Raw genomic sequence first — 13,947 nt, 5'->3', positions numbered from 1 at the left:
TTATGAATGTTTTATTTAATAACCGTTTCATACTATTGTTTGATTTTGCTGGTGTGTGTAATCATGAGTGATACCGAATTTGTATTATACGAACGATAATGATAATGTTATTTTTCCCAAATTCGTAATCACGAGTACATATTTACAAGATTATTGTAATAATTAATTTGGAGATATATTATTGATTTGGACCTGAAGTTCCATTCACGTGGGGAACTCGTTTTGAAAAGGACATATTATATAATTTTTGGACCTGAAGTTCCAAAAGATTTATTATAAAGATGAGCAATATGTCCGACTTTGGCCTAAATTTCAAAATTTTAAAGGTATATAATAATTTAACAGCATCTCATAAATACAATATTTCATAATCTATAGAAATTTACAGATATTAAAACTGTGGCCTAAACAATTTAACTCTGTAAGTATCGATACAAATTATGACATAGACTAATTCTAACGTTGGTAAGCATTCAAACTAGTACTATCTCTATGTGATAAGATGGTATGCTATCTTTATTTTTTCTAACTTCATAATCTTTCCTCGTATATAGAACATGACAATTGGATGGTAACTTTCATTATTTAGTGCACTACTTCTGTTATGTTTCTCTTATTTTATTGTAATTACGTGAAAATCAAGCTATGTCAACGTTTTAGCCTTACATTTTATTCATTATGTTACAAGCACGATACTATTTTGTTAGTGTAAAGTCTGTCTGTCTTTCTAAATAAATAAATAAATAAATGAATAAATAAAAAAAATGCGGTGTGTTTATACATGTGTATTATTTTAAGCACGTACGTTTTCATTACCATGGTTAACGCATAAATCGAAACAATCTAACTTTTATTTGGCTGCAAGTCCGTCATCGTCAATTATTCTCCAATCCTTATGGTTTTTTGTTCATGCACTTGGTCAGTAGAGTATCCATGCATGGCCTATCTTGAATTTATAAATACTGATTTATAGTGATGACAAGTAGATTATTTATATGATGGTATGAATTATAATTTGCTAGCTTGGTTGATCATAGTTACTAACATCTGCATATTTTTTTTGATGGATCATCGTAAATTCATACTTTGGTAACTATTAATGTCGATTATATATATATATATATATATATATATATATATATATATATATATATATATATATATATATATATATATATATATAGAGATCTCTCGTGAGTTTGGTTCTTATGGTGAGTTGTGAGTTTGGAAAATCTCAGCCACTAGATCAAAGGAAACCAAGGGTAGAGATTAGATCTCATTAGTTGTACTTCTTACACTGCCCACTTCCCAGCCACACAAACGCATCTCTCTGATAGAAGGTGAATCAAACTCTAAAAAATGCATCACTCTACAAAAAGCGAATCAAACTCTAAAATCAAACTCGGAGCGAGTCGACCGAGTTCCAGAGTGAGTTGAATCGTTTTGATAAGATGCTTGTTCTTGCTGCTTCAGTGGTAAGGATGTGAGCGAGTGCGAGGTCGGGTAACTCACTAAGTCGATCAGGAGTTGGTTCGTGGTTCAGATTTTCGGTGGAGATTTCCATTGGACTGCGCACTCAAGTCGATGATACTCTTCGAGTGGCTTTTGTTGATCTTTCAAATTAGAATGTGGTTCATATGGTGGGGGTTTGTTTTTTTCCTATCCTTCAATTTTCTTTCGTTTATTTGAATGAGTATTTTTTGTTTTGGTTGATTGATTGATCTGAATATTAATTAGATAATATTGTTAACATTAGTTTATAATTGTTGGTCTTAGAGGTGGTTGGGTTTGATTGATGATTCCAGGAAGGGGGTGAATAGGGGGATTTTGGGATTTTGCCCTAGTTCTGATTTGCGGTCGATGTCGACATTTTGCTCTAGTTAGTTTGTGATTCTGGATTTCTGTATCTCATTGATAATTTTAGCTTTTTGGATTGGTTTTGGTGATACTAATATTTGTAATATAATCATTTTAAAATTTGGATTGGTTTTCGTTGAACAGGAACACACGACATCCTCTGTGTCCTCACTAATTCCTCTATTCCACAACATCAGCCTTGACTTGGAGAACAACTCTGATCAACAGAATACTGAGGTGTTTGGTGGTACCACTCTGACAGAATGGAGATTGATTCTCATTGACCTTTATAACTGAAAATAGGAGAGACATACGGAGTATATTATAGTCATGGTGAGGTTCACAGCCATATACTCTGAATGTCTGATGAATCAAGTTTTTGCAGCTACCAGAAGCTGCCTAGCCATTATCATTCATCACTACGGCATAAACTTGTGCATTGAAAATCATTCATCACTAACTGCCTAAGCACTAGAGTGGTAGCTCAAAATCTACCTGGTATAAAAGCTAGGTTTTTTTAAGCCTTTTCATTGGTCCCTTTATTTTAGAGAAAAATGACGACTTTTCTATCTCTAAAAGTAGTGCTCCTTAATTTCAGGATCTTTAATTGTAACATTTCTACAAACTTCATATTTTTACAATTATACAATTTATTCATTAAACGTTAAAAATTTACAAATAATACACTATCATTTATTTTTATTTTTATTTACTACCATCTTTCAACAACGATTATGAAGAATATTATTAACTACGAGTTTTAAAAGAGAAATGTCATTGATGTAACATTAACATAAAAATTATATTCTCTTCCTTTCCCATTTTTATAATTGTAAACTATTGTATAAGGTAAAATATTTAAGTTATATTTTATGACTCAATATAGTTATTTTTTATATTTTATATTATTTATAAAGGATATTTTAATCAAACATCCCTACAAATAATGAAACGAAGAGTCACACAAAAATTAGCAAGTTCGTAAAATACGGATAAAAGACACTTAATATACCAATGACCGCCTTAAATTTTATTTTTTAAAGTTGTTCATAATATGTGAGAATAAAATTTTTAAAAACAAATGAATTGGAGAGAGTACATTATATGTATGTCGAATTTTTAAGAATAAAAAAATATGAAAGTTTTAAGAATAAAAAAATATTAATTCAGCCCTTAGTATATTAGTATAATCTGTAACATAATTTTATCATTAGTATAACCTGCAACATAATTTTATCCTTATATTTTAAATTATATTACTTGAGAGTAATATTACGCAAACCCGTGCATTTTTTGCACGGGATTAAAACTAGTTCTTTGTAAAACGGAGTTGCAATTAGCACGTTAAACACATGACAAAAGTGAGTGGTCATGGTCATGCAACTAGCAATCCATTACTTCCATGACTTGGTTGGTCTACTGGTGGTGTGTCATCATCAAATTTAATTCTTAGCTTATTTTATTTGATCTTCACCTTAGCTCTTCTTAATCGTCAACTGAATCAATTATTAAAATCAGCTCTTCAATACTTATCTCCGTCTGTTGCAATTAATTATTATTTGTTTTAAATCTTTATTATTCTTTGTGAGCGTATTTTAATTAATCAGTATATGAATATTGTACGCATACATGTTCTCATGTGATATAAGAGGTTGGCTGCTAGAAGACATGTCATAAATTGTTATTGTGTTCTCATAATGAATCAACATGTCAATATAACGTTTGAAGGTGCCCATACCAATCAGCACAATAACACGTGGTAAAAATGAGAAAAAAAAAACAAAGTAGTAAAATAAAAAGCAAGGTGACACCGGAATAACATCACAATAACACCAGAATAACAGCACAATAATAAAAAAAGAGAAAAAATCAAAAGTAGTAAAAAAATCAAAGTGACAACGGAATAACATCACAATAACACCAGAATAACAATACTACCAGAATAACAGCACAATAACACGTGGTAAAAAAAGAGTAAAAAAATTAAAAGTAGTAAAAAAAATCAAAGCGACACCGGAATAATATCACAATAACACCAGAATAACAATACCACCAGAATAACATGCGGTAAAAAAAAAGTAAAAAAATCAAAATAGTAAAAAAATCAAAGTGACACCGGAATAACATCGCAATAACAACAGAATAGCAGTAGAATAACAGCACAATAACACGTGGTAAAAAAAGGGAAAAAAAATCAAAGTCGTAAAAAAAATCAAAGTGACACCGGAATAAAATCACAATAACAGCAGAATAATAGTAGAATAACAGCACAATAACATGTGGTAAAAAAAAAAAGAAAAAAAAATCAAAGTCGTAAAAAAAAATCAAAGTGGCACCGGAATAACATCACAATAACACCAGAATAATAGTAGAATAACAGCACAATAACACGTGGTAAAAAAAGAAAAAAAAATCAAAGTCGTAAAAAAAATCACAAAGAATAAATGAGAATAACATCACAATAACAAATGGAATAACAATAACAAAGACAATAACATATGGTAAAAAAAGAGAAAAAAAGCAAAGTCGTTAAAAAAATCAAAGTAACAATGAGAATAACATCACAATAACAATGAATAACAATAACAAAGACAATAACATGTGGTAAAAAAAAAAGAGAGAAAAAAATCAAAGTCGTAAAAAAAATCCAGGTAAAAAAAAGCACAATAATAGCATAATAACACGAGGTAAAAAAAATAAGAGTAAAAAAAATTTCAAGTAAAAAAAAATCCGGTACAAAAAGAAAAAGAAAAAAAGGTAACATAATGAGTAAATTAAAGAAAAACATAAGAGAAAACAAAAATCAAAGTGGTAAAAAAAAGCATAATAACACGAGGTAAAAAAAAAGAGAAAAAAAATTAAAGTAAAAAAAAAAATAACATTAGAAAAAAGAGAAAATAAGTAAATGACAATGGTTTTATATGACATGTAAGATTTGATCTTGGCCACTCATCTCTAATATAATCTAGTGGCTGAGATTCCCCCAACTCACAACTCACCATAAGAACCAAAATCACCAAATCCAATCTCTCTCTCTCTCTCTCTATATATATATATATATTTACAAAATTATAATTAATCATCTTATCATATAATTATATACGAAAATACTCAAAGAGTAATATAGCCATGTTTTCTGAAGGAATATTGCGATGTTTGTTTAGTCTTGCCAATATAAATGAGACACCAGTTAGTGTATCATGTCACATCTATTGTTTATCCGACCAGATAAAAAAGAATTATTTTGAATTCATATGATAAAATGTTGCTAACTGGAAGTTTAGCACTGTAACTATAGTCAACTTCAAAATTGGCACGTGATATGACATTGCTAACCAGAAGATTAGCATGAGAAATAGAGTCAACTAAAAAAGTGTGGTGTGTGATAAGTGGAGTTTTTCAAACACGACCAATATACATATGAAAGATTGCCATGGATTTTAGGCAAATTAATAAAGTTGACATGAAAAGGTTAAAATGTGACAATTGAGGCCATCCGGGTTTCTATTATACCCGTTTTGATAAACCCGAAGTTTATCCTAAGAAAAATATAAATGGTGAAACTCTCTCGTGTAAATTTATTAAAGGCAAGGCATTACACGATGACTGAGTATATTTGATATTGGAGATCTAACAACTACTCGAAGTGTGATAAAGAACTTAAATTTTCATGTACGGATTAACACTATATTAAGAGGCTTGTAGCCGCATAATGATTTTCTGAGTAGTTATTTTGTGAAAATCACAGTTTGATTATTATATGAAATCATTAGTCTCCGAAAAGGGCATTATGATTCAGCACATTTAAAATCCAACTGCATTATATGTTACTTCCCAAAAGATTTTGTTATTGTACAAAAAATGCCCATATAAATTCTTATCGGTGATATGAGAAATTAAGGTCTAAGGTGGTTACAGTTTTTACCACCTTAGGGGGAGAATGGTAAGGAAAAGTTAGTAAAAACAAACAAGTATATTATCCCAACTGAACTCGATGTTCAGCGGTTTGTTTTCAATATGAAAATACATCAAGTAGATGTTCATGGAATTAGAAATGATGGTATTCATTTGCTTATGAAGATGTATTATGATACCACTTTGATCACCTAATCAAAATGTGATATGTTCATACATTGAAATCTATGATTTAATTATAGACAGATTAGCCATATATGTGGCATAGCAAGCTATAGATTAGTCATAGAAAATATATGTAATGAAAAATTAGAATCTTGCCAAATTGAATAATAAGCACACGTGAAATATAGTATGAGAGTCATATCGGTTCACATATTTCAAGTAATAAGAAAATGGCAAGCATGAGCAGTTGATACTCCTCTAGAGTAAATAAATTTGGATGTCCTATAAGTGACATAGATATCTGAATGATACTAGATGGCCTATATAGAAAATAAATGGTACCATATATATATTCATATATCACTGATCAGTACTGATAGTATCGCGAAATGTTAAAATTATATAGATATGTTTAAGGAACCGATATGCATTTGTGAGCGGGGTTTAATGGACTAGAAAATGAGGATCTTATATTTAAGTCCATTTTGATTGTCGACATATAATCTATGATTATAAATGAGCTAATGGACTAGATGTCCAGTTATTGACCTGAAGTGAGTTTAAGTTATAAATATTGGAAATGGAAAAGGAAACTGTACAGTTTGCATTATTGAGTCATCATCATGTGCATTTAGATATTAAGTTCATCATTTTAGCATATTAATTAGTTTTAATATATACATTATTGCATTGCTTTTGAATGTTGTTTAGAATTAGTTACATATCATATGCATGCATATGATTAATTATATTGTTATATTTTGATAAATGTTTAAAAAGGAGAAATGTCATCTTATAAGATACTCTAACGAGGATAACTCCCTATAGGAGCCTCTTATAAACGATCATCAAATGATGATGTTTGATTAATTGAGTTTTGGGAACTCATGATTATATATGAAGCTCTACGACACGATTGAAAGGTTACAGTGATTATTTTCAAAATGGAATATTCAAATTCATGTAGAGTTTACTTGAAGGAATTTGTTATTGTCTCAACACCAAGTTTGAGCATATGAGAATTCAGATTTAAATGAGCTTCTTGCTAAACATGAGAAATTAGCTTATGGTCCAAAAGTATCATAACGATTGGAAAATAATGTAGTTAAAGTCTACAATGAGAATGTCAATCCATACATATGTGGTTTAGCAAAGAAAATCGCTCAAAGGTATTGGTTGATTTATTCAATAATATTATCGGATTGATTCTCCTAAAGACAAGGAATTAAGGAATGATAGCTACACTCTTTTTCCGTTTGACTAGGTTTTTTTTGTCCCAATGGGTTTTTTCTAGCAAGGTTTTTAACGAGGTAGCACTATAAGCGCATTATTACACTATAGTCATGTGTGGACGCGGGCCCACGAGGTCGCTTGGGAACAAGCGTTTGCATTTGTGGAGTCGCCACCAATTTATTGTGGAAAATTGGAAACCGTTCGAATACCTCGTGTCATGTCAAGACACAAAGTAGTGACATGAACACCAAGAACTCGTTACTCTTAGCATTCTATGTCTAGAATGACTCTCGTGGATGCCAATGAACACGGATGTTCACAGAGATCTGGAGTAAGGGGTGAGAGTACGTATTAAGAAGCTCTTTTGATCGAACACCTAATCTCGCCCGCCTCGATAGCGGCCTCTACTAATGATTAGGGAAAATCATCTATACTTGATATGTTGTCGACTATATGCATGCAATGCAACATCCAATAAATTAATCCTAGCATGTGAGAATTAACTAAGTCGGTGAACATGTAATTTAGCATACATTAGGTCGAAGTAAAGATTTAAGGTTGATTACAAGTGAAAATATACAAACAAACGATAATAAAGAATACGAGAAAATACAATAATTGAAAATTATAATAATTACAATGATTTGATTGATTTACGTCGAAAATATATTTAAGACGGATATTTTGAGAAAAGAAAAAAGAAAATAAATTAACGAACAGATTAATGGTGATAATACGATTAATAGTAGATTAATACGTAAACTAATAAGCTAGGTTAGAGCAACAACGGAAGTTCAGAGGCAGAACTCAACCCGGAACAGGCGCAACAGAGTTGCGTCCCTTGGAAGAGGCGCAATGGCCACTGCGTCTGTTCCTGAGGTGAGTTCTGGCTGTGAAGCCGGAACTGCATATCGTTAATATTCGTTGGTGATATAATGATTGATTAATGATTTTCGACTCAAGTAAAAGTGGTTCAACACATTATTTACATATGAATGGGTCATAAAAACAATAAAAAAGACTCAAATTTGATTAGAACAAATTAAAGACTAATTACAAGATTAATTATGAATTAAATTTATCAAAACTAACTAATTAGATTTAATTAATGTTGAACTATTGATGATGATGATGATGATGATAAACAGATGAAAAATATACATAAGTGAATTCCAGAGATTTGATATGGATGAATCGAATCTCTAAAACCCGGATTTGATTTTAATGACGAAAACCCGCAAGTATTAATTACTTGGGATTTAAGTCGAGAGTTAAAAGGATGATAAATTATTAATGAATTACATATTTAAATTATCATGCGGATGAAATAAGATATAAACAAGAAAGAAAGTGAAAGTAGACGAATTGGCAGAGGACGAAGGAAGAAGAAGGAAAGCAGAAACTGCGGCAGCTGTTTAGGTATTTTTACCCAAGTCGATTAATTAGGGTCAATGTAGTCTATATTCGCTGGTTGAATGTATGTTCGTTCGTATGTAAATAAATAAAGATAAAGTGCGTAATATGAGTTGACACGTAAGATTTTGGTGACGCGGAAAACCCAATGTGGGAACAACCGCGGGAGGGACGGTACCCTGCCAAGTATTACACTATATGAATAGGAGGATGATTACAATAGTAATGTTATGCTAATCTCGCTGGAGCTAGGTATCAGGCCTGCAAGATCTCAGGTGAGCATATACTTGAGGATAATATGTTGTGGAATTTTATGTGAGTGCGGATGTCTTGAATATATTGTGTCGAATGCCTCCCTTCTTGATTTGCTTCCTTGGCTATTTATATGGTAAGAACCCTAGAGATGTCCTACCTCAAATATGGAAAGGGAATATAATTTCCATAAAGACTCTTTCCAAAACCCGGACTCTCTCGCCCATTCTCCTTGATCTCCCTAACTTCTCCCTAACTTCTCCCTGACGCTCCTTTCCTTAATGCGACGCTTCCTATGATGGGCTCCTAATCTTCCTTAAGCCCGTTTCCGTTTTCTCCAACCGCGGGCTTCCTTCCTCCTTATCACTTCTTTCATAGTCTTTATTTTATTAAGTGAGCCTTCTTTATTATGCTATTTTTAGCCCAAACAGCAGCCTCCGGAAGAGGCGCAACAGATGATGCGGCTCTTCGAAGAGGCACAGCAGTTGCTGCGTTCCTTCTCGACATCAATCTCCCGTTAATCCGTGAAAAGGTTTTATAAATCGGTTTTAAACATGTTTTCAACGTAAACCTTACAATAATTAATACAAAAATAAAATACAATAATAAAAGATCGGATTTACACCCTCAGACTTACATGTTTGACGAAACGAGATTAACTAAGTTAACGATTAGTGATTGCTCGACTCGAATGTACGGCGAAAGTGCCCTTATAAGAGGAATTTAAACTAAATTGATTAAGTTGATTGAGTAGAGTTGGTCAAATTGGTCGGTCATGCAAAACGAGGCTGGTACTCAGAAGGATCCGAGCTTACGTGGTCGAAAGTTCAAGCACGTAGACACCAATAAGCAAAGAGCACGCTCTTAGAATGCAAAGGGAGAAGAGAAGAGCGGACACTCGCGTGAGAAATATGAGAAACGAAGGCCCCTATTTATACATATCACACGGAGGAATTAGGGTTTGGGTAAAACTTTGGAAGTAAATCTCGAAAAGATCTTAAAATACGCAGAAGGGAGCCGGGGAAGAGGCGCAGCAACCACTGCGGCTCTTGGAAGAGGCGCAGTAGGTGCTGCGTCATTTCCTCAGGGTTTTCCTCCTGCGGAAGAAAGATTTTCCGCGTTTCTTTATTGAATTGCGGTTGATCTTAATTTACTTATTATCTAAAATATAATTTCGGAAAATACTTTGCCAAAAGATTAAAAGAATGAGAAATATGGAATAGAAATATCCGGAACATTCCGGAATATTCCGACTAGGCATTTAAACGATTATTAGAAAATGAAGACGGTTTTTGACCCGGACTCCAAATGTACTCTAATTATTGTCAAAACGACCGTAACGGCGCGTAGATGATGACCAAGGGGTAGACACAAGTATTTGAGCTATTACTTGACGATAAACTTACGAATTGTCTAAATCGTTCCGTGTACCAAACATGCGGCCCAATCATCACCGGGTGGTTTGCGGGAGGTGCAGAAATGAGGTATCTATAAAGCCCCCACTTTGACTGAGGCTTGGACAAGGCGAAAGTCAAAGTATAGCCATCAGGTCAATCGAAGATTACAACTTGACAACTATGGCGACGCGAGGCGGTTCAAAGGGTCTGAACCAAGGACCTATCTTCGGAAACATTTTAGAGTCTGTCGACTATCGGGGAGGGTCATTTAAAGTCCATTAGACTACGTAAGGAAGCTCGCCAGCCATAGTAAGAGACCATATCTGAGACTCCTTGAGACTCCTTACTCTGTCGGACTCCAAGGGGAAACAAAACATAATATTGAAGGGCAGCAGACCGTCGGTAGAAATTGCTGGGGGAAATATGCTTGCGTTGGTCTCAAGCGAACTCCGGCAAAACTTGAGGTTGAATCTCCATGTTTCGAGAAGAACAATCGGCTGTCATGAACTCTCGCTGGGGGATAATTGAGGTTGAATCTCCATGTCTCGAGAAGAACAATGAACTCTCGCGGGGGGATTATTGAGGTTGAATCTCCATGTCTCCAGAAGAACAATGAACTCTCGCTGGGGGATTATCGGGGTGTGTCAAAACACCTGTCATAGAATATTCGCTCATTGTGGCAAGCGAAGTCTTGACGAAGTACTATGACAATTCACAGTCTACTCGAAAATACGGGTCCGGATGAAGAATAAACATCAAATGGACCAAATATACGATATATGGTGTAGAGGAAGAGGTGCACCAAAGATGGCCCCACAAATAACGAACTTATAACGAATTTTTGAAAATTGAATTGGAGGGAAGCTGAGGAAGAGGCGCAGCAAGAGCTGCGACTCTTGGAAGAGGCGCAGCACCTGCTGCGTCCTTTCCTGGGTTTGTCCCTGTCCGAGTAAAAACTCGACAGAATCGTGTATTTGTTTCATAATTTCTTCAAAACTCTCTCAAATTCTAACCATTTTCCGTCAAAATTTGATCAAAAACTTGCATTAATTATGACTAATCGAGGTATGTGTCTTATTTTTGCATTAAACATCCGCATTTGCTTGATTTGGACCGACAAATTTAGGGTTTTTGACCCTTATTGTCGAAAATTTGGGGGTTTTCTCCCAAATGATCTTGTCTTGTAAAATTGACTTTAGAACTGGATAATTGGTAGTATGAGGATCATAACCATGTGTTCATTTCGAATTTTCATCGAGTATTGAGCATTTGAGTGAAATTTTGACGGTTTCACAACTGAGCCGTAAACTGCTTCGAAAATAACCTTAGGATTGCCCATTTGCGACGAAACATGATATTTGGAATCCTTGTGTGATGGGTAAAATTCCTACCATCTCGAATTTTTGATTTGTGATAGCTTTTTCAGGACACTCTTCTAGGGCATAATCGCCGTTATAACGAAATGCTGCCAAAATTTCGACTCAAACCCAGGCTTAGGCTCGAACTTAGACTTGACTTGACCCATATTACCACATGAGTGGTCAGGTTTCGGGAGAAATAGCCAAAGATGGCGAGAAAAGAGCGATTTCGGAGCTTTTGAAAGCTTGAAAATCCATTAATTAAGGCTCGCCGTCACTTGACGCGGCCTAATTCACTTTAATTTTGCAGGTGATGAGGCTTCTACATCAGGGAGAGCTCCCATGGACGTGGATACTGGTTTCGACCCTTCTCTTACGTTCAAGAAGGTGTTAGAGGAGGTTTTTGCTGCAGTGGCGGCCGAGGAGGAGGTTGTCGAGGAGAAGGCTGCTGAGGAGAAGGCCCCGAGGCGGGCCAATGTCGGACGAGGTGGTCGTCAACTGAGAGGAGTGCCCGAGTGGGCTGAGAGATGGGATAGCCGACATCTCATCTGGGCAACGGAGAGGGTCACCTATCCTACTGGACGGTGAAGAGCTTGGTAAATCTCGAATACATCATTCTCTTGCCATCTTTCTTGTCATTCATTTGTCATTCATTTTCTTTTTTTATTCGAGCTAAAGATAGCTTTGCGTTGAATAAAAATAGGAGGCCGGGAACATGAGATCCTTTCTGGCTACACGACGATGATGGAGGCTTACGGGAGACTGTCGGCGGAGGAGCAGACCATCATCGAGCTGGGAGCTTTTGGGGCCTTGGTATGAGCGTGGAGGGAGATTAAGGGGAGGAAGATTCGGGCTAATCTTTACCAGATTCGAGCCTTTCTTGATCGGTTTTGGGACACGACCCCTCGACCTTTCACATGCCTTTCGGCGAGGTCGGGGTCGACATGATTTCTGGTTTGTCGTGTGGGACATAGGATGTGGTGTAGCCGTCGACGGCCATGAGGGTGGACTCGGCCGAGGCCAGGAGTCTGATTGGTTGAAACCTAGCGGCGAAAGTTGCTACGGTTCCCGGGTTAGTGCCGAGCTCCTATGTCAGGGATTACTTTGCTGGGAAGATCCCGACGATGGTGGTGATCGATGGGAGGGAGGAGGCTCCACCCCCTTGCACCGCGAAGTAGAGAGCTTGTCTGTGGCTCTGGTGGTTCTTGTCTTCACTCTACCTTGGAGACAAGGGGGAGAGGCTGTCGACGAAGCTTCTTCCTTTTCTTTCTGACTTGAGTGACCTGGGTCATTGGGAGTGGGTCACTCCTGGCTTTGCAGTCCTCACTCGCTATATGAGAGCCATGGTTTGTCCGGAGCTGGTGGAGAAGGGGACTTCTCCTGCCATTGTTGGCCCTGGACTGCTGTTGGAGGTATGAACATTCATTTCGTATTATGAAAGATCATTTCTTTTCCTTATCGAATCGTGAAAGGTCATCATTGATTATCTTGTTTCGCAGGCATGGGTGTACTCCTACTTTCCGGGCTTCGCGCCCAAGAGGATGAAGCCGGAAGCGAGAGCTTATCCCGTTGTGAGGGATTGGGTGATGTGTTAGAAGAAGAGCCAGCGTTCTTCTTACGACGTCTGTCGACGCGGCGTGAACGCCCTGCAGCTGGGTGGCGTGAGTATCTTTTCAGTTATTTGCTTACTCATCACTTCTTTTAGAAACGATCATAAGAATGACCTCTTGTTTGCTTTGTCTTAGTGGGTGCCCAGGCCTTGGGCGGACTATGTTGGCGCTCCTCCTTTCGTGGCTGAGGTCCTTCGACCTAGGAGCTCGAGTCCGTTGCTGTTGAGGACGTCGATGGGTCCCGTGTGGTACTTGGGCGAGCGTTTGACTCGCCAGTGCTCTCGAGATGTCTTCACGGTCCCCATTGATCCTCCTCGGACGATGTTTAGGGAGCCTTCTGATGCTGAGAGGGAGGCTGACCTGGAAGACGTCGGCGGCGACGCTCTCCTTCTTCCTGGTGAGGACTACTCTGCGTTCACTCACCAGAGGTTGGCGTACTGGCCAGTCGTGGTAAGTGCTTCACTCTTCTTTCCGAGTTGATTTGAAAATATGATGAATGATCATCGATTAAAGAAACCACTTGGATTTTGCAGGAGGTTGAGGCGGCTGGCATCGAGCCCCCAGCGTACCCCGAGACCCTCGAGTATACTGACGTGGCGGGGATGACGACGATCTCCGAGCTTCGCGACTTTGGCGAGGCGGTGACAGATGCTGGCCTGGACGAGTGGCAGCATTTGATTCGGAGGGTGAGTTCCCCAACTCAAATAGCTTCTGTATAAGAATACATTTGTCTGTTTTTGTCCATTT

The sequence above is a fragment of the Silene latifolia genome, chromosome X (assembly GCF_048544455.1).
Source record: "Silene latifolia isolate original U9 population chromosome X, ASM4854445v1, whole genome shotgun sequence".
NCBI classification, from domain to species: Eukaryota; Viridiplantae; Streptophyta; class Magnoliopsida; order Caryophyllales; family Caryophyllaceae; genus Silene; species Silene latifolia.
The sequence above is the reverse complement of the archived record's forward strand: the minus strand, read 5'-3'. Positions refer to the sequence as shown.